The sequence below is a fragment of the Callithrix jacchus genome, chromosome 6 (genome assembly GCF_049354715.1).
Source record: "Callithrix jacchus isolate 240 chromosome 6, calJac240_pri, whole genome shotgun sequence".
Classification (NCBI taxonomy): Eukaryota; Metazoa; Chordata; class Mammalia; order Primates; family Cebidae; genus Callithrix; species Callithrix jacchus.
Window position 1 is genome coordinate 142,215,713 of NC_133507.1, and position 22,162 is coordinate 142,237,874.

Sequence of the window (22,162 nt, forward strand, 5' to 3'; positions counted from 1 at the left end):
AAAGGATGTAAGTTTGACTCTGATGATGTACTCTGTGAATGAAATCAGGCCCTCCTTAAGTTTGATATTTCCCCATTTGTGTAATACTTCATAAATCAGGAAGGCAGGCTTCTCATCTAGGAAGACAACTAGACCCAAATCACAAGCAAACAGAAGCTCGCAGTTAGGGCACTTTCTCTCTGCACAGTACTCATGGATTAAAATAGACTTATGGAGAAGGATTTTTAGGTCAAAGAGAAGTTACAGGAAACAATGAGAAAGAAGGTGGATGTATTATAATTCAAAAGGTTTACATTCAAAATATTAAATAGCAATGTTGAATGGAAAGCATGGATGGTGTGGCATTTAAGAGCATATACTCTGGGGTCAGGATGCTCGATTTAGAATCTAAGTTCCACCACTTTCTAGCTACATGACATTCAGGGATTGGTTTACTGTCTAAGCCTTAGACCTCGTAGCTGTCTAACGGGGATGGTAATACTCCTCTCACATAAGGTCAGTTACGTAGTGGTTATCCATGTAAAATCATAGTACAGTGGCTGGCACCTAGAAAAAACTCGATAGATACAAGCTGCTGCTACTGTTACTGCTCCCATCACCATCACTGTTGGGCTTCTCAGAGCCTTCACTCTGCCAACAAGTGTGTAAGTCTGTGGAAGAGACCTGTATTGTTTAGCCTGTTCAAAATTTATTTAACCACTAATGCTTTTTCTGCAGAACATCTGGTTGGAGTCAGGGTTTTTGGAATACCATTTGGTAAATATTGTGACAGACATATCTCCAAGAGCTCCTGGCTCATATTCATTGACATCTGATAGAGAAATCTCTCTCACTTCTGTCTACTTACTCAAATGCTATTCATTCTAATAAGTGCAACTCCAGTTACTTTTCCAAGTGCCAACTCTGACATCCCCAGCCAGTGCTTGGCTTCATTCTCTTGATTCAGTTGGCCCATGTCACTTGCATTGTATTGTCTTTTGGACTTTTTATCTTGGTGTCCTCACTGTTTTAATGAATTTCTAGCCATAATAAACTTGTCTTCTTTGATTTTATTTTACATAGAAAGTGTTCCGTTTTATAACCCTTTATTGACAATTATGAGATCCACTGTGCCCCCCTCAATTTCTACTAGAGTGTAGGTTTCATCAATATTTGAAGCCTTGCATTGGATTTTGATTTCCCATTTATGTAAATCTCAAGCTCACTCATCACTTCCTGCCTTTAACACTAGAGGAGCTAGTGTTGCTAGCTTTTAGTCCAGATGTAGTAAGTTACCCCTCCTTCTGATGTCCTTCCTAACCCATAAAACAATTGCCTGGATTTGTATTTCCCTTTTCATTACATTTCTTTTCTCTGAAGTCAATATTTCATTCTGTTTCTTGGGAATATGTTTGTCTCTCCTTTAAAACAATTTATTTTGTTTCTGTATATTACTTAGTGAAGCTTTGCTTTAACAACATTTTATTGACCATTATTTGATCTATTGCACCTAAAAATTTTGCCTGCGGGTGGAGAGCTGGTTACAAAAATAGATGTGATCCTTTGTTGAAGAGATTCAGAGCACAGGCTCTGATGTTAAGATAATCTGGCTTCTGTTCATCATTTGTTAGCTATGTGACCTTGGGCAAGTTACTTAAACTCTCTCCTGAAGTTTCCCATATATAAAAAGAGATTGCCTCCTAAGGTTGCTGTTTATATTAAAGAAGACAACGGAAGTGTATCTTTTAGCAAAGTGCTTTAGTGCTTTGTACCCAATAAAGCTCATAGACATTGTCTGTAATTAAAACACATTTTCTGCTTTCTTGAATCTCGCCATCTGGAGTAGAAGCAGAGGGGGCTTTGTGAAGGAGAAAGGATTTAAGCAGGAAGTTGCAGATTGTATAAGTGGAAGTTTGGAAAGACTGTTTCCACTGAGGGCACCGTGGGAGATGAGGTTGGCACAATGGATAGGAGCTGCCTAATGGGTGCTTTGAATCCCAAGTTATGAAATTCTGTAGGCATCAGGGAGTCACTGGACTTCTTGAACCAAAATGGTAATATGTATAGTTTTTTGTTTCAGGATCCTAACTTTGGGAATAGTCAGAAGTAGGGATGGGAACAGAGAGACAACTGAAGCAGACCGATTAAGTGATGAAGTTCCACTGTTTTTTTTTTTGTTGTTGTTTTTTCTTGTTTCTATTTCCCCTGGTTCTTTCTTTTTATATGATAGGATTTTTTTTCATGCAACTTCCATTGATAATCATTGATGAGACTCTCCTTGGACTTTTTAATCTTCCTCTATCAGACTAGATCTATTTGGTTCACTTCACCCCCAGGAATGCATTCAGAAACAAAATAGATTGTACATTGTATGTTTTATTTATAAACCTCAATTCCCTTAACTGCTGACCACTATCATGATATTGCTTCAGAGATTTTCTCAGTGCTACGTGTTCTCAGTTTAGTGCCCAGTTCCAGTGGTGAGGGCTATATTCATCCTCAAAATGGAATAGTAATGATAAGAGAGATTTAGATAACTGTCAGCCTCTTGATACAACAGGGGCATAACCTTGGGGAAACAGAGCTGGCTGTTCTCTTCTAGAATCTTCTGAAACAATAACCCTGTTTACACTACGTACAGTTGTATGATGCAGATTTTCAATCCAGTGAGACTCACAGCAGTGTCTACTGATGACCTTACAGGTGCTTGTCAGAACCTTCCTATTAAAGTCTCAGTCTGCTTAAAATAGAGCACCAATACCTCTGGGCACCTCACTTTTGAAAAACACACTAAACCATCAGATAAAACCATGGGGACTTGGGCTTTATCTAATTCTACACATTCTTTTTAAAATTGATTCACTTTTCTGCCAACCCAATATGTCCATGAAAGAGCCTAGCTGCTGCTACAAAAACAATTATTATTCTGCCCGAGGTGATTCGTATGGTCTCAAGGCCCTGCAAACATCCATTTATACTGAGATGGATTGGAGATAAGGCAGACATGGACTGGCACTTCAGAAGATACCCATTGTCAGACATGCCACATGGTGACAGCTGGAGAACTGCCCCATGGCCTTATGGGAAAACACACTTCCCAGTTTCTCACAGACTAGTATGCGTGGGAAGAGTCTCAATTTTGTTTGGAGACAGGTACCATGAAAGTCCAAAGGCCTTCAAATCTGAGTTGTCCAAATTTTCAAACTGACAGACCTAAAGTCTGTAAGCAAACAGGGAAGTCCCCATGGAAATTACAGTTCACTTGTGCTGTATCTTTCCCCATAATCTAATGCCACGTTGCAATTAGATGTTATTCAAGCTATATGTAATTGCAATTCATTCAGAAGAGATTTATTTTTTGAGAGGTTCAGAATGAGAAAATGGGCATAATACTTTATAGGTTTTATTGACACAAAGTGGATTTAAATAAATGCACATATATACCCTGCAGTGATTCATTTACCCAAAACAAAATTTACTGTTGAAATAAATTTCAAAATATACTGTTGAAATATACAGTTGAAATAAATATACTATGGAAATAAATTTCTACAAAAGTATATTTTGTAGAAATTTACATCCTAAGATATTCTCAAACTAATATTAATCTCATTGTGGAAGTATTATTTCAGTAGCCATTTTGTAATTTCTATATAAAATTCCAGCCAATGTTTGGCCTTCTAAGACATAGTAAGTGTTTACAAGTCTGAACTAGGTGTATTTGTATTTTATAGTTACAAATTAGTTCCCAGTAATCCATGAGGTCATCTCAGGTAAATGTAATAGACCCCAGAGGTACGTCATAATATACTCCCTAGCAGGAAAATAAATATTAACATCTGAAGCCATGAACAGATGCATCTTTATTTTTAAAGAAAAACAGACACAGAACTGTCAATCCTCTCATGAAAATGATTTGCAACAAAATTATATTCCATTATTTCCAGAATCACTGAAGAATACCTACACAGATAACTGGAATAACCACTCAAAACATTAAAGATAAAGGTGAATATTGTTCAATCAAAATGCTTATTTTATTGGTCAATTCGATTACTTCAGTAAAATAAAAAGCAATACTAAATGTTTGAATACAATTCCAATTTAGTCAGAATTATCAATCACATAGACTTGTATATTCATACACCAATCATAAAAAATGAAGAATTGTGTTTTGTATCTAAGGATTCAAATATAGAAGATAAGAACAAAATTACATCAAGTTCTGTTTTTGACTTTGATTTCAGTGAGTCATACAAATCCCCCCTTGTCACAAAATGAAGAATCACAAGTAAGTTTCCCACAGGTCAATGATTTTAGTAGCAAATAGTTATTCTTCCCAGACCGCTCAGTTCCTAGATTATTTTCAGCCTTGACATTGCTACAAAGATCTACTTGAGTCTTGAGGGAGGGGGGTGCACCCCCTTCACCACCACCACCACAGTGGAAAATAAACCAAGTCAGCTGATGCAGGTTCACATCTTCTTGAAACATTCAAAGGTCTTCTGTGGCCTTAGGGGATTTCCATTCTATTCTAGATCTCAGACTTCTGAGTGCCCAAGGAACTCATGGTGACTGGGTGAGGGCCATGGGAACCTACAGCAAAATGCTGCTGGGAAGTACCCCAGAGAAGACCCAGTGTGTGGTTTATAACAATCTGAACCTCAGGGACCTGTCCTCTACTTTTAGCATTAAAATCTAACCAAATTAGAATGTTGTTATTGGCAATAGGAACCGGTTTTTGACTATAATTTGGATTTTTGCTCCCGTCAGCAATAGATACTGAATTGGAATTAACCTCTCCCTTGCCCATTGTCTTACTTCAGGCTGCTATAACAAATTACCGTCGATTAGGTGGCTTAAACAACACATTTATTTCTCAAAGTTCTGGAGGCTGGAAGTTTGAGATCAGGGTGCCAGCATGGTTGGGCTCTTGATGAGAACCACGCCTTCCTCCTAGTTCACAGATGACTGTCTTCTCATGGTATCCTCACATGGTGGATATGGAAATATCTCTTGTCTGTAACTCCCTTATAAGAGAAGGCATTAATCTAATAATGATGACTGCATCCACAAGACCTAATTACCTCCCAAATTTCCTTCCTCCTAATAGCATCACATTGGAGGTTAAAATTTCAACATATAAATTTTAGAGGGACACAAACATTCAGTCTATGACACCCCAATCCCAAAGCAATATTTACAAGTTAATAATTGCAATATGCCTTTAATTAGTTTAGAAACATAGGGTTGACCATATAATTCTTCTTCAGGCTTTCAATATTTCTTGGCTTGGTAGTTAATACACTTCCAGATCTGGCCCCATCATGCATGGTTACTATCTCCTTTCACTTGTTTCAACATACTCCATATCATGGCCATATCAGTTTATTTGCCGATTCTAACCATGACATCAATTTGTGCCATTGCTTGCACTGTTTCCTCTGCCCTCTGCCATTATCCAGCTTGTGACTGATGACTTTCAGGATCTATCACAAATGTTAGCCATGCCATACATATGTTCTTAATTCCCTCAAAAGGATTTAATGGCACCCCTCAAGTTTGTTTCTCTGGTACTTTACACTTCTTTTATTGTAGTAGTTAGCACATTATGTAACTAGTAGGATAGTAGAGCTTCCTGGTTCCTGAGCTAAATCCTGTATTATTTGAGGTCTGACAGCCTATCCCTGTAGGAGGAGACCTAGTGTCTGAGGGATTAGGGATTTTAATGATTCCTCCATGTTTATGATGAGTCATGAGATAATAACCATAGTTGAGTCATAGAAGACTGGAGCCAGTGGCTAGCACATCTTCTATGAATCGAGAGAGTGATCAGGAGATTTGTAGATACCCACAACTGAGAGTAGACAAAGGTGGTATCTTTGCATGATGTGAGCCTCAAGAAAGCAGTGGTTTTGGCAGGATGCAGGGGGAAGTGCTGGGCTATGAGTGGTAAGAAGAGGCAGGGAAGATGCCCTGACATGTGTGTGCAAATTCAAAACCTCTCTGTGCACAGCCTTCAAAGCAGTCTTCAGAAGACAAATGAGTTTTAGTTGAGGCAAGAAGTGAAGATAATGGAAGGGTTTGAGAGAGAGGGTGAAGGATAGTGAGTGGGTCAGACAAATTGTGCAAAGCAAGATAAAGATAGATCTGGGACTTGGATTTTTAATGACAGGCAAGAAGATGGTGGTATGAGGCCTAATATATTGGTCTTGATGGTCTCTGCTGTGTGACTGGTCAACTGAACCAAGCACCAGGGTTCTCAAATACTTTTCTCTTTGATATGGTAGCTCACAGGACTGGAACTCTCTGAGGTTTTTTTGGAGGGGTTGTTATTGACTCATGTGAATCAGGACCTAAATTGGTCTTTGTCTCTTGAGATTGCACAAATGTAGCAGATAGGTTGACCTCACTAGACTTCTGTTTTCCTTACATGTAATATAAGAAAATTAGATTTAAGAATCTCAGAGATTGATTTCTAGCTATTATCACATGAAATTTCTGTTTAGCTTATCAGTAAGTTTAGGCAATTCTGATTCCTTCAGTTATTTTACAAATTAGAAAAGTTACTTCCTAAAGACTAAAAGGAAAATGTAATGTCACAATTTCATGCAAGAAAAATTAGCTAAGCATCTACCCTGTGTCCCACATTGAGGGTTATTAAAGAAATGAATACATTTTGTGCTCTCCAAGATGTTTTAAACTATTGGGAGAAGTGATAAATTCTAAAACTAAATGGCATCTGCTGAAGTAATGCACATTCCCACCCTCAACTACTCACTGCTGAGACCAATGCCCTTTGAAATTCACCATTTTTATTAGAGCCTCAGTTTCTTATAAGGCATATCTTTGCCTCCAGTACTTGAATATTCCAGTGCTCGGGTCAGTTTTAAAGTATCTGGTATGTTTAAAGATAACACCAAAGACAGTGCCAGAAATGGAGCTGATAAAATATGTATATTACCTCCCTCCTCTTTTTTACTTTCACCTGTTTATTTTTCTCTGAGAAACTTGAGGGGCAAGAGGTGAGAAGATTTTTCTTGGTTCCTGCTCATAGGAAAGTGAAAACATCCACCTAGCTGTGAGTCGACTAATCCTAAGAATTGTTGCTTAGGGGACCAGCCATCTTTTTTGTATATGAAGTCATAGCAGAGAAACTGGAAACAGGGACTGGAGATTTTTGTTTTTGTTTGGCTCAGACTTTCGTTTTTAAGTTTGTGTAACCTACAAAATTGTATTTCTTGTCATCGGCCTTTTTCCTTGGGAAACTGAGAGGCTTGGACTAGGAGGTCTAAATTCCCTTCAGGTTTAAACATCTGTGATTCTAAAACTCCACATTTGAAGTGCTGTGTAGGAAGCTGGCTGAGTATTTGGTGTTTGAAGGACTTTCTGTTCTGAGGAATACTAATATATTGGATCATTCTATTCAAATTAAAAATTGTATTTTTAAAGATAAATTTTTCTTGCTCAGATATTTTTCAAATAGGTTTTGCTTCTGTTCCCAGACACAGGTGTCTCGAAATGAAGAGAGGTGAGAAAGGGAACAAGACACAGAATTTGACAATACCAATAATTCGTGTGTAAGGCTGTTTTGTTGAAAGCACATCCCGGAGCCCGTGGAAACCTGAGGAGGGAAGTATTAGGTGTGTTTCATACCTGGCAGCGGACGATTTCACGACAGGCTGGCTGCAAAGAGGTATGTGCCAGCATTTGTTATCTTGGAGTGTCTTGTCCTGAGTGCTCTTGATCACTGCTGGTCTGCCGTCTTCCACAGGTCACCAATCGGTCATCTCTGATTAGGAAGACACTGCCAATAAATGAGATGATTGTCTAGTTTGGTCACAAAAAAAGAGGCTGTGCCACAATCTGGCAAATTCTAACGAATGGTTGCTGTTATGGTTTGGCTGTGTCCCCACTTAAATCTCATGTTGAATTGTAGCTTCCATGATTCCCATGTGTTATGGGAGGGACCTGGTGGCAGGTAATTGAATCATGTGGGTGCTTTCCGCCATACCATTCTCATAATAGTGAATTAGTCTCATGAGATCTGATGGTTTTATAAGGGGTTTCTTTTTCACTTGGCTTTCATTCTTTCTGGCCCATGGCCACATAAGATGTGACTTTTGCCTTCTGCCATGATTGTGAAGCCTCCCCAGCCACGTGGAACTGTGATTCAATTAAACCTCTTTCCTTTATATATTACCCAGTCACAGGTAGGCCTTATTAGCAGCATAAGAATGGATTGATACAGTTGCTTTGAGCTATTTATTTTGTAGTTTCAGCTGTTTTTATAGCTGTTTGAACCATATCTACATGACTTTAGGGAGATCATTTAACTGTCCAGAGCTTCTGTGTCTTTATCAAGTGCGTTTCATGGGCCTCTGAGTTGTGTTGAGATTTTTATGAGATAATGCTTGTGAGAACATATTTTACACTGTTGAACTAATGCACATGTTGGTTATTACAGCCAGTTGGACAAGTAATGGTTAAGAAGTTATTTTTCTTTCCCAATTTCCCAGAAACAATCAGATTTTTTTGTCATCACTGCCTTGTGAAGTATAATCTGTTACATCTACTTCTAGTAAACGTGCCAGTTTGGTAGCTTTGGATCAGATTGACCAAATTTCCCATAAATCCATTCTGAGCAGGACTCTGTTATTGTTGGAACTGCAGATCATTAACTGATGTTCGCAGCTGCCAAGACTTTACCACAATGGAAGAATTAGCTATGGAAGTCAGATTTACACCCGAATTTCTTTACATTTATTCATTTAAATTTGATCCTTGAAGTATTTGCTTTACTCACTATGCTGCCTAATTTGCCTAAAATAAATCAGGAATCGGTCAGTGCTCCTGGGGTAATTGGAGTTTTTGGTGTCAGCAGTAGCATTAACAGCTATTCCATCATAAGTGCCTGCAACTCGTGTGCGTGTGTGTGTGTGTGTGTGTGTGTGTACAAGAAAGAAAGTTCCTTTTGTCTGCAAATTACAAGTAATTTTGGGGGGATATTTTTAGTCCATCTATAAATGGACATAAAATGCTGCTGTCTAAAAGAGATAAAAGGCTGTTTGTTTCACATGTCAATATTACCTGAAAAAAGGCTGGAGAATAAATTGGATGAATATATTTCAATTTATTATCACAGAAATATGTATAGTATCTTTCCAAACTAATATATGATTTTGGTGCAACAATCATAGGGAACAAGTGAGCATCTGGATATAATCCTTAGACAAATAATGTTATGATTTAGACATTTGAATTGACTCCTCTAAAGGCAAGTAAAAGAACACACATACGGCAGAGGGCAGATTGGATTGGATTGGATTGATAGTCTGCAATAGTGTCTTGCTTACTTAGAGTCTGCACCGTGATTTGCAGGAAGGGAGGGATTTGGGCAAGTAGAACCTTCATTACTCAACAGAGTTGTAAATGAAACTTGAAAACGGAGTTGTTCAAGTTCAAGGTTTTGGTGGTTAGGGATGTCTCCTCTGCTTTAGAGTACTGACTAAAGAAGGGATGACTGCACACTAGGGGTTGGTAGGCAAAGGAGACCCATTTGCCTTCTGCCTGATCTATATTTTGGGACCTGGGTCTGTATTGACAGCCTCTCCTGCCTCACCCAGTCAGTCACCAGTGGAGATGATAGATGAGCAGGGAAATTGCAGGTTTGGTCCTGTGTCGTGAGACTTGTCACAGTGGACAGGAATCAGAGGAGTGGGGCTGTACAGAGTGATGATCTAAAACACCAGTGAGGTGGCTCAGCGGCAGACAGGCCAACACAGTAAAAGCAGTTGATTTTCCCTTGGGGAGAAGCGAGCAAGGATTGAGAGCATAAGGCTGGACGAAGGTTCAGGCCAATGCAGATTGTGGGAAAGAGGAGTTTTTTCCCCCAGCCAGGGCCCGGATGGCACGTTCTCGAGGATACAGAAGTGCTGGGACGTGGGCCTGCCTTAAAGATGCAATACACCTATATGAACAAATACTGCATATTGTCTTTTTGCACAGAATGAAGCCAAAAAATTCCCATAGATTTCAAAAGATAACATCCAAGGAAAGTGTCTTTTTAGTTCATCCTCCTTAAGAGAAATTGGAGGCTATTCTGCATGGACAAGGCTGGCATTTTGGAGATAATATAAATCTGTTATCCTGAGGTCTGTTCTCCATTTTGACTTTTTTTTTGGTTTGATAACAAGAACAATAATTTCTGTGACAAAATCAGTACATTTTTTTTTCTATAGTTAGATGCAACATTTGAAATGAGGATTGATCTAGCGGCCAAAACGTTTGACCTCTTTTTTCCATAGGCCGTAAGCATAGCCTGCAGCAGCCAGACCAAGACACTGCCCTTGCCAAAATGTCGCCTTCAGTTATTTGGTTCAACAGGTGAATGCCAGAAATTGCTGGCCTGTTTATTGGAAATGGAATCGCCACCTTTACTGGAAATCTCAAGTGATGCCCAAACTTAGATTGCACAAATATTATTTGTCATAATATTTAAAAACTAGCAATGACTGTGGTTTTGTTTGTTTTGTTTTGTTTTTGAGTTGGAGTTTCACTCTTGTTACCCAGGCTGGAGTGCAATGGCGCGATTTCGGCTCACCTCAACCTCCGCCCCCTGGGTTCAAGCAATTCTCCTGCCTTAGCCTCCCAAGTAGCTGGGACTACAGGTGCGCACCACCATGCCCAGCTAATTTTTGTGTTTTTAGTAGAGATGGGGTTTCACCTTGTTGACCAGGATGGTCTCGATCTCTTGACCTCGTGATCCACCCGCCTTGGCCTCCCAAAGTGCTGGGATTATAAGCATGAGCCACTGCGCCCGGCCGACTGTGGTTCTTTAAGGGGAATATCCACAAGATTGACCGAATCCTTAGATTTTCCAAATATCTGGCATTTATTAATATTGGGTGCCATGTAATTAAACAGCCGTGTCCTGAGCTACTTCCTGGAGGGATCTGTCACAGAGAGTCATACTGAAGTTGCCAGACAGTGGATTGTTCCTGCCAAGGTGGGGAAGTGTTTTAAGATCAGACAAAACAGAGAGAAACTCTTCATGGCATAGGGGTTCAAACTCTTCCCTGTCACGTGCCCCCAGCTCAGCTTTCCCCTCTTTGCAGAAAATGCTGAACCCCTAGACTTCCATGACAAAAATCCTAAGATGATTTGACACAGTGCTGCAGCCTCACACACCTGTAATGAGCAGGGCATATTGAAGGCCATTAAAGGGCTCTACAGAAACCCATTGGGGAGGAATCATTTAAAAAATATAAGTCACAGACATTGTGACATCAACATAGTAGACTTCCCAAAAGGAAAAGCAGCCAGGACGCAAGGCAAAACAGAGTCTCTGTAAGGCAGGCAGAACTGGAAAAGATCCACCACAATTAGTGAGGAGGGACTGGAGATTCGTTCTCACATCCACCATATTCTCCTTAAGCAATCATGTAAAATGCCATTAACATCCTATTGGGTGTAGGTTTTATTGCCATTATCAACAAAATCCTGTGATATCTTCATTATGACCAACTTAAAGAACTCTGTCCAGTGTTAGTGTAAAGAATAATTGCCTCAAGATCCCATCTTTTAGAGCCAAGAGCTTTGTGCATGGGGTTAGTAAAACCAGATACGCAGCCCCCCTCTGTTTTAATGAGGTTTCCTGAAATGTGGACAGAGCGGAGGTCAGCAAACTATGGCCCATGAGGCAAATCTGTCTTTAACCAAGTTTTATTGGAACATAGCTGTAGCTGTCCTGATTTGTTTACATATTGTCTATAGCTGCCTTTTCACTACAATGGCAGAGTTGAGAGGTTGCCACAGAGACCTTATGACTCACAAAGCTGAAAATATTTCCATTTGGTCCTTTATGGAAAACGTTTGCTTTTCTGTAAAGAAAAGCATAGACTAAATGAAATATCACCAGACTGTCATGAAGCAGGAGCCAGGCACCTACAACTAGAACCATAAACATTAATCTATTCATTCTTTTTGCTCATTTCCAAACAATCATTGAGCACCTACTATGTGCCAGATACTATTTGGGGATGCTTACATGAGCAAAAATTAGATGAGAATGTCTATTTTGATGGAACTTACTATCTAGTGCAGGAGAGACAAACACTAAATAAAAACAATAATAGGCTAATTATATTATAGAAAGTAACAAGTGCTATAGAAAAATTAGAGCAGGGATGCCTAGGTGGGAAGCCCTTGGAAAGGGTTGCAATTTGTGAGAGTCAAAGGAAACCTCTTTGAGGAGGTGGCATCTGAATGAATATGAGAAGGGTAAGGGATTGAGTTCCTTGGGCCTGGAAGAAGAATGTTTAAGGCCAGAGAACAGCAAGTAGGAAGGTCTTTGGCAACCTCTACAAGATCCTACCTTAGCCACCAGCTCAGCACCATAGGTTGGTTTTCAAGCTGAATGAAAATAATCTCAGAATTCTTTTCCCTCCTTGATATGGCTTGGCCATGTCCCCACCCAAATCCCACTTTGAATTGTAATAATCCTCATGTGTCAAGGGTGGGGCCAGCTGGAGATAATTGAATCATGTGAGCGGTTTCCTCATATTGTCCTCATGGTAGTGAGTAAGTCTCACGAGATCTGAGGGTTTTATAAATTGGAGTTCTCCTGCACAAGTTCTCTTGCCTGCTGCTATGTAAGATGTGTCTTTGCTTCTTCTTTGCTTTCTGCCATAATCATAAGGCCTCCCCAGCAGTGTGGAACTGTGAGTCTATTAAACCTCATTCCTTTATAAATTACCCAGTCTCAGGTATGTCTTTATTAGCAGTCTGAGAACAAATTAATATACCCCCCAACCCCAGCAAATTCTAACAATTCCTGCAGGTTTTCCAGGATTCCATGCAACTACTACAGATTTTGATGCAATAAACCTGTGTCAGGGGCTGCAAATTTGTGTTTTGTGAAATGTGAAAGTATTTTAGGTTTTCCAGGTGCCTCTGTTTGAGAACCATTGATCTAAATCAAAATAAGAATGCCCTCCAAATATGCTGAGAGTCATTCAGCATCTGCTTAAACACTTCTAGTAATGGGAAGCTATTAACTCTTTTAGAGAGTTAACTTCATAAAATATTTATAACATTTAATTAATTTATTCATTTATTCAACAAAAATGTGTAGCCTTCTTACTGTGAGTCAGGTACTGGAAATGCACAAACACATGTTCTGTGCCTTCATTGTTTTTCATTTGTTTGTCTCTGATGGCAGAATCCATATGTTTTTATTTTAGAAAAATCAGGAAAAAATAGCAAAACACGTAAGAAAAAAATTAGCTCTTTATTTTACAGATAGAAATATTAATACTTTAGCTTATTTTAATTTTTTTGTCTCTACACTTAAAAGACTGGAATCTCTTTTTCTACTAATAATGTATTATGACTATTTCTGTGTCTACAAAACATTTTTCTCCTCTGTGCTTTTTTAAGAAACAACATAGTATCCCATATGTTATATGTGGTGTGTGTGTGTTTCATATATGTTTCATATATATATATATAAAATGACTAGATTATTTCAAAATATTCACCCCCTACAAAAATGCTGCAATTAATTTTCTTATAAACTTTGTCCAGCATTTCTAATTATTCATGTAAATGTACGTGATATTTCTAAAGGATATAGGCTTTCAATGTTTTAAAAATGTTTTTAAAAATTTCTTCTCCAGAAAAAACTCAAATTTCCATCCCCATTTCAATTAAATGAAAATATCCATGTCTTTATACCCTTGGCAATTCTGATATTTCATTCTTTTGATTCAAAAAGGTACAATTTTTCAAATGTTTTTTCTTGAACTGAGTTCAAATTTGCCTATTCAAATCTATTGATCAGATTTTTCTCTACTGCAGATTTGAGAAATAAGCTCAATCTCTCTTCTTTAAAATGTAATTTCAGATATTTGAAAATAATTATGCCTCCACTGTGCTCTGTCAACAGTTATAGTATTGTTTTTGCTCTAATAATTACCCCTCCTATAATCTAGTTTCTAGTCTCTTCACAGGACTGGTATTACATATAGCAGTCCTGATAAGCCTCAGTTAATCAGGACTGCTATGTGTGTGTGTGTGTGTGTGTGTGTGTGTGTGTGTGTGTGTGACATACACATGTATGTATATCTGAATATATATTCACACTTCTATAGACTGCCTATGTCCCACCCACTCCCTGAGTTCATATGTTGAAACCTAATCCCCAATGTGATGGCATGAAGAGATGGGGGCCTTGGGAGGTGATCAGGTCATATGGGTGGAGCCCTCATAAATGGCATTAGTTTCTTTATAAAAGAGACCCCAGAAAGCTCCCTTACCTCTTTCACCACATGAGGAGTGTCTATACACCAGGAAGTGGGCTCTCACCAGACATGGAATCTGAAGATGTTTTAATCTTGGGTTTTTCAGCCACAGACCTGCGAGAAATAAATGACTGTTGTTCATAAGCCACCCAGTCTATGGTGCTTTGTTATAGAAGTCCAAATGGACTACCACAAGGATTAAACCAAGGACTATTGCTATAGAGCACTGTCTTTTTTGTTTTAACATGATACTGCTACTGGCGTGACCTAAGTAGGCATTAGTTTTTCTTGGCAACTATTGGCTCCTAAAAAGATTGTTATCAACCAAAATTCCCAAGCATTTTATAAAAAATCTCATAGTGACATCAGGTAACCACTGTACTCTACTGACACAGTTGCTTTCTGAGGCCCAAGTACAGGACTTTAATAGGAATCAATGCAATCTTTAATTCTAGTTGTTCAAGTTCTTTTTGAAAACTGATTTTATCACCAGATACGTATTTAATACAAACTTGATAAAGATATATCTTGACTTGTAGTAATTAAGAAAAATACTGGATGACATCTATTGCAGACATCTTGCTGCACCCTACTAGTCTGTTATTGATCCATTATCAACAGACAACGTGTGTGCATGTATGTACAGGTATAGAGGGAAACTTCGTAAAATAAATCACAAACAAAATATTTTCAACTTGCTGATATCAAAATATATTCTTTGTATAGTATTTTTCTGACCTTCTTGCCTGTATTTTTTTTAATGAAAATTAGCATGATTGGCTAATTACCTATGTTGGCTCTTTCACTTCAGAATATAGCCAGGGTCAACATCAAGCTCAGCTGTATGCAGTCTCTAGTACCTAATCTTATTTCTGTATTTTAAAATGTATCTCATCTACTAGAACACCTTGCTTTTAGAGTAACATAAGCATGTGTTAATAAGTTGGCCTTCTATATAACTCATTTGGGTCCAATGACTTCTATTTATTTCAAACAGAGAGATGTTACTTACCAACTCCTAGCATCTTTACTTCTAGTTCCCTGATAACGGTGCTTGTAACCTGTGTTTTCCAGTTTTAAAATCATTATGGTAGAAGTAGAAGATAGAAAAGGTAATCTTAAATAGGTGTCAAGTACTCATGCTTTTGCATCATTTGTTAATGATGTTATTTATCTGAATTTGTGGATTTAAGCCTTTCTGAATCTTAATATTATGGCTATAATTTTAATAACCCAGTATATTACTCTTGACGCTTTTACTACATCTGTTTTTCAACTTAGATTTTACCTTCATATATAAAATCAATTGTCCTTATCGTAACTGACCTACACATTTCAAATAGTTCAGTTTACAAAAATAGTTTAGTCCCAGTGGCATTTAATGTGAACAGATCAGTAGGAGCATCAGTAGTAACTTACTTCCTCACATGTATGCTGCTTTTAAGTTTTCAGAGTATTTTGTACTTTTAAATCTTAAAAACTAGATCCAGTCATAGGATTAGATTTGATCATAAGTCTAAGTTACTTCCTGGCTCATGCAATGTGAGATGATGCTGAGTAAGGTAGAGAATACTTCATTTCCTTAAGAGCAATGTGTGTGTGTGTGTGTGTGTGTGTGTGTGTCTGTGTGTGTTTCATACATATATGTGTATGTGTGTATATATATATCCACATGATGTACTCCTTATTTAAGAGTTTCCACACTACATAAAAATAAATAGAGAAAAAAAACGAATTGGCATCTAAATACAGAAAGAGAGTTGTAATAAGTTCAATGTGAGGGACATTTTAAAATAAAACAAGAATGTAATCTTACAGTTTTTTTTTAAAGGTGACTAACCATATTCATTTGCCTGAGAACTGGATTTCCCAAGATGCAGAAATTTCAGTCCTCAAACTGAGAAACTCCTGGGCAAATTGAGATGAGTTGGTCATCTCATCTTTCTCCTAATTCTTTCCAGATGGTGCCTCCTCCTGCTTTTTTTTAACACCTAGAATGGTTGACTATCTTCCAATTCTTTTATTATTATTATTAATATTATACTTTAAGTTCTGGGGTACATGTACAGAATGAGCAGGTTTGTTACATAGGTATCCATGTGCCATGGTGGTTTGCCGCACCCATCAACCTGTCATCTATAGTAGGAATTTCTCCTAATGCTATTCCTCCCCTAGTCCCCTACCCATTGACAGGCTCTGGTGTGTGATGTTCCCTCTCTGTGTCCATGTGATCTCATTGTTCAAGTCCCACTTTTTGGTGAGAACATGCAGTGTTTGGTTTTCTGTTCCTGTGTTAGTTTGCTGAGAATGATGATTTCTAGCTTTATCCATGTCCCTGCAATGGACATGAACTCATTCTTTTCTTATGGCTTCATAGTATTCCGTGGAATATATGTGCCATATATTCTTTATCAAGTCTATCATTGATGGGCATTTTGGTTGGTTCCAAATCTTTGCTATTGTGAACAGTGCTGCAATAAACACATATATAGATGTGTTTTTATAGTAGAATGATTTATAATCCTTTGGGTATATACCCAGTAATGGGATTGCTGGGTCAATAAACTAGATATGATGGAACACATCTCAAAATAATAAGAACTATTTATGACAAACCCATAGCCAATATAATACTGAAAGGCAAAAGCTGGAAGCATTCCCTTTGGAAACAAGCACAAGACAAGGATGCCCTCTCTCACCATTCCTATTCAACATAGTATTGGGAGTTCTGGCCAGGGCAATCAGGCAAGAGAAAGAAATAAACCTTTTCAAATAGGAAGAGAGGAAGTCAAATTGTCTCTGTTTGCAGATGACATGATTATATATTTAGAAAACCCCATCGTTTCAGCCCCCCAAATCTCCTTAAGCTGATAAGCAACTTCAACAAAGTCTCACAATACAAAATCAATGTGCAAAAATCACAAGAATTCCCACACACCAATAATAGACAAATAGAGAGCCAAATCATGAGTGAACTCCTATTCACAATTGCTACAAAGAGGATAAAATACCTAGTAATACAACTTGTAAGGAATATGAAGGACCTCTTCAAGGAGAACTACAAACCACTGCTCAAAGAAATAAGGGAGGGCACCAGAAAAATGGGAAAACATTCCATGCTCATGGATAGGAAGAATCAATATTGTGAAAATGGCCATACTGCCCTAAGTAATTTATAAATTCAATGCTATCCCCATCAAGCTACCATTTACTTTCTTCACAGAATTAGAAAAAAAAAACTACTTTAAATTTTATTTGGAACCAAAAAAGAGCCCATATAGCCAAGATAATCCTAAGCAAAAAGAACAAAGCTGGAGGAATCACACTACCTGACTTTAAAGTATACTATAAGGCCACAGTAACCAAAACAGCATGGTACTGATCCCCAAACAAATATATAAACCAATGGAACAGAACAGAGGCCTCAGAAATACACATCTACAATCATCTGATCTTTGACAAACCTGGCAAAGACAAGCAATGGGGAGATGATTCCCTATTTAATAAATGGTGTTTGGAAAAGTGGCTGGACATATGCAGAAAACTGAAACTGGACACCTTTCTTACACCTGATACAAAAATTAACTTAAGATGGATTAAAGACTTAAATGTATGACCTAAAACCATGAAACCCCTAGAATAAAACCTAGGCAATACCATCCAGGACATAGGCATGGGCAAAGACTTTATGATTAAAATACCAAAAGCAATGGCAACAAAAGCCAAAATTGACAAATGGGGTCTAATTAAACTAAAGAGCTTCTGATCTTTAGTTTTTTTTTTATTTTTTATTTTGCAATCTATCAATCTGACAAAGCTCTAATATCCAGAATCTACAAGGAATTTAAACAAAATTACAACAAGAAGAAAACAACCCCATCAAAAAGTGGGCCAAGGATATGAACAGACACTTCTCAAAAGAAGATGTGGCCAATAAACATATGATAAAAAGCTCATCCTCACTGGTCATTAAAGAAATGCAAATCAAAACCACAGTGAGATACCATCTCATGCCAGTTAGACTGGCAATCATTAAAAAGTCAGGAAACAACAGATGCTGGAGAGATGTGGATACATAGGAATGCTTTTACACTGTTGATGGGAGTGTAAATTCGACCATTGTGGAAGACAGTGTGGCGATTCCTCAAGGATCTAGGACCAGCTTCCAATTCTAACATGACTAGCTTTTCTTTGGCCAATTTTATTTTTTCTGGCTTTGAGATACTATTTCTGGTTAGTCTACAGACTACTATTTCCTTCTTAAAACTACCCTCTCTTCCATTTCCATCTCTCTCTCTCTCTCTCTCTCTCTCTCTCTCCCCCGCCTCCCTCCCTCCCTACCTCATCCACCCACCTCTCTTACTTGCTGTCTTACCTTGTGAGAGAGCAGCTAGGGCCACACAGTTTATTCTTTTTTTTTTTTTTTTGAGATGGAGTTTCGTTCTGGTTACCCAGGCTGGAGTGCAATGGCAAGATCTCGGCTCACTGCAACCTCCGCCTCCTGGGTTCAGGCAATTCTCCTGCCTCAGCCTTGCAGGTAGCTGGGATTACAGGCACGTGCCACCACGCCCAGCCTATTTTTTTGTATTTTTAGTAGAGATGGGGTTTCACCATGTTGACCAGGATGGTCTCGATCTCTCGACCTGGTGATCCACCCACCTCGGCCTCCCAAAGTGCTGGGATTACAGGCTTGAGCCACCGCGCCCGGCCCACAATTTATTCTTAATGCTCACATTTCAATGTTGAGTTTATGACCATTAAATGATCACTAATACCCCCAGATAATTTGCATTTCTATTTTCACTGGGAAATCCCTGTATACCAATGGCCTATAATTTTGTGATTTGAAGTTCAAGTTGAAGCAGATAAGTTATATGACACACTTTTAAAGACCTAAAGTAACAGCATACTGGAGCTCCCTGAAAGTAGCAACATGGTCTTGATGCTTACGTTCCCAGCTGCTAACAAAGAGACTGATCTTTTATCAGATTAACAGAGCCCAGGTGCACACAGGATCCAGCTATAGAAGTGTTAACTCTTTTCGTTTTTACCTGTCATTGTATATAATGACCAAGGGTTGCAAACTGGGGTATTGTATAGCAAAAGTGGTCTACAAGATGATCATATCACACAATCTTTGCAACTCAGAAGGGAACTTTGCAACCATCAGGTGTAATTTATTTATTTTTCACTTGAAGAAACTGAGATCTATCCAAGAGATTAAGAGAGTTCCATAATATCACAAATCCAATTAGTGGCAGAGCTAGAATCTCCATTACTCAGAACCCATAGCCTTGTTTTCCACTCTATGCTGTTGAGAAAAATGGCATGGAGGAAATGAAGAAATACAGGAGAGAATTGTTTGTGATCCAGCCACCTTATAGCCATCTCTGCTGGAAACAGGCTTGAAACAACTTTATAAAGTACTGTATCTCTTCCACTTGCTTCCTTTTTGGCCACCTTGAAGACCAAGAATCTTACAAGGAACCCACATTGGGGTCACTGGTTTTCATATTTTGTTCTTGTTCATCATTGCCCAGAGTTGGCTCCTAATCCATGCCTTACTCTTCTCCTCTTCATTCTTTAATATTAAATTCTTAATTTCTGGAACTCCCATCTCATCTGGCTTAGTGACTGCCTAGCACATTTATATAATTGGTCAATGACAAGCAGAAGATGGCTGATGTGGGAGTGGTCACCCTCAAAAAAGTAGGAGTCCCTCCCTATATGCTTTTATCTTTATTCCTGGCTTTCATACCTGGCTCAACATATAACTTATTTTCACTGTTTGGTACAAAGCCTCTCTGAAACTAGTAATCACTATTGTTAAACACCATATGCCACTAAAACCTAACTCCTATAAGGTTTGCTTGTTTATTTTTTTCTTATCCAACGAAAATTATATATCTCCTTTAAAACAGCCATGGGAGGGGGGAGTATGTTCTAAAGCCTAATAAATAAGGCTTAATGAATTAAGGAATAGTTATTTTTAAATTAACTTTGTATTTCAGAACAAGTCTAAGATTACAAAAAAGCTGTAAAAATAGCCCATAGAAGTTTGTAATACTTTTCATACCATTTACCCTAATGTGAACATCTTATATAACTACGTTTGTCAAAACTGAGAAATGAATGTCTGGACATACTTTTGACTAAATTGCAGACCTTCTTTGTATTTCACCAGTTTTCTATTGATGGCATTTTTCCACTCCAGGATTCAACCCATGGTACTGCACTGCATGGTGTCTTCCTGTTCTCTGTCAATCTGTGACAATTTCAAAGTGTTCTCTTAATTTTCATAATCTTGGCAGTTTTGAAGAACCCTGATCAAGCATTTTGTAGAATGCCCTTTGCTTAGTCTGTTTAGGTTTCTATAACAGAAAACAGCATGGGTGGCTTCACCAACCAACACTTATTTCTGGAGGCTGGGAAGTCCAAGAATAAGGTTCAGCATGTTTGGTGTCTGGCGAGGGTCTGCTTCCTGGTTTGCAGATGACCATTTTCTCATTGTGTTCTCACATGGCCAGGAGGAAAAATTATCTCTCTAGTGTCTCTAATAAAAACACTAATCTCGGCCGGGTGCGGTGGCTCAAGCCTGTAATCTCAGCAGTTTGGGAGGCCGAGGCGGGTGGATCACGAGGTCAAGAGATTGAGAACATCCTGGTCAACATGGTGAAACCCCGTCTCTACTAAAAATACATAAAAATTAGCTGGGCATGGTGGCGCATGCCTGTAATCCCAGCTACTCAGGAAGCTGAGGCAGGAGAATTGCCTGAACCCGGGAGGCGGAGGTTGCGGTGCGCCGAGATCTCGCCATTGCACTCCAGCCTGGGTAACGAGAGCGAAACTCCGTCTCAAAAAACAAACAAGCAAAAAACCCCCACTAATCTCATGCACAAGCGTTCCAGCCTCATGGAGCCAGTAATTAACCCCCAAAGATCCCACCACCAAAACCATCACTTAGGGGTTAGGATTTCAACATGTAAATTTCATGGGGATACAGACATTCAGTCCACAGCATCTCTAATGTGGGTTTAGCAGATATTCAGAGTGGATTGGGTTTAGGGGAAAATGTCATGGAGGTGAGGTATTTCTCTCATCACATCATTTCGGGGAGTATGATGTTAAGCTTAATTACTTGACTAAGTTAGTGTTTACCAAGTTCCTTCTTCATACATTTTCTGTCTTTTCCCTATCTATGCTCTATTCTTCAAAGTGAGTCACTAAGTCCAGCCCACACTCAAGGGGAGAGAGAATTAAACTATAACCTGGAATCCTTTTACCTATGTCATCTCTGCCTGTAAACTTGTTTCATTTTGGATTCTAGGCAGCTCCACCACTAGATGGACTACATTTATTTTAAGTTTTCTCCTTTTCAATGCACTTCCCGTCTTCCCTTTTCTTGCGACCAACTCTCTAAAACTTTTCAATTTTCATCTATTCTGCAACTATTCTCAGCAGCGTTCATCTGATTTTGGCTTCCTCTGATGAAACTTGGCATGGCATAGCACAACTACGTTACTTCTCTACTTCCCGATGTTTTGAATTGAAAGATGTGTGTTGAGTTAGAAAATTACTGATGAAGAAACAAGGAGTCTAAGCCAGATTCAACAGATAAAGAGGTAACTCCCCTCATGAGTTAATAACTGATTTCGTGGGCTAACTACCCGATGAATGTTGCTATGTGGGGATTGTAAGGAGGATCTGGGGAGATACAGAGCTTCTTGGGGGAGCAGGCCCCTCTTTGTTGATCTTTTTACATTCATCTCCTAAATCATTACATTGCACTAAGTACGTATCCAATACATGTGTGTTGTTTATTGAGAATATCTCAATAAACAACACACATGTATTGGATACGTACTTAGTGCACATTGAAA

At 38.6% G+C, this 22,162-nt stretch overlaps 1 long non-coding RNA gene across 4 annotated transcripts in view; it reads left to right on the top strand.

Annotated features, from left to right (window-relative positions):
- The window catches only part of LOC144576829 (uncharacterized), a 741,704-nt gene that overhangs the window by 405,665 nt on the left and 313,877 nt on the right, over positions 1 to 22,162 (top strand). For all 4 annotated transcript variants that reach the window (XR_013519398.1, XR_013519399.1, XR_013519400.1 and 1 more), the window contains one exon: positions 7,485 to 7,675. This is a non-coding gene — a long non-coding RNA (uncharacterized LOC144576829). The remainder of the gene's footprint in view (positions 1 to 7,484; positions 7,676 to 22,162) is intronic.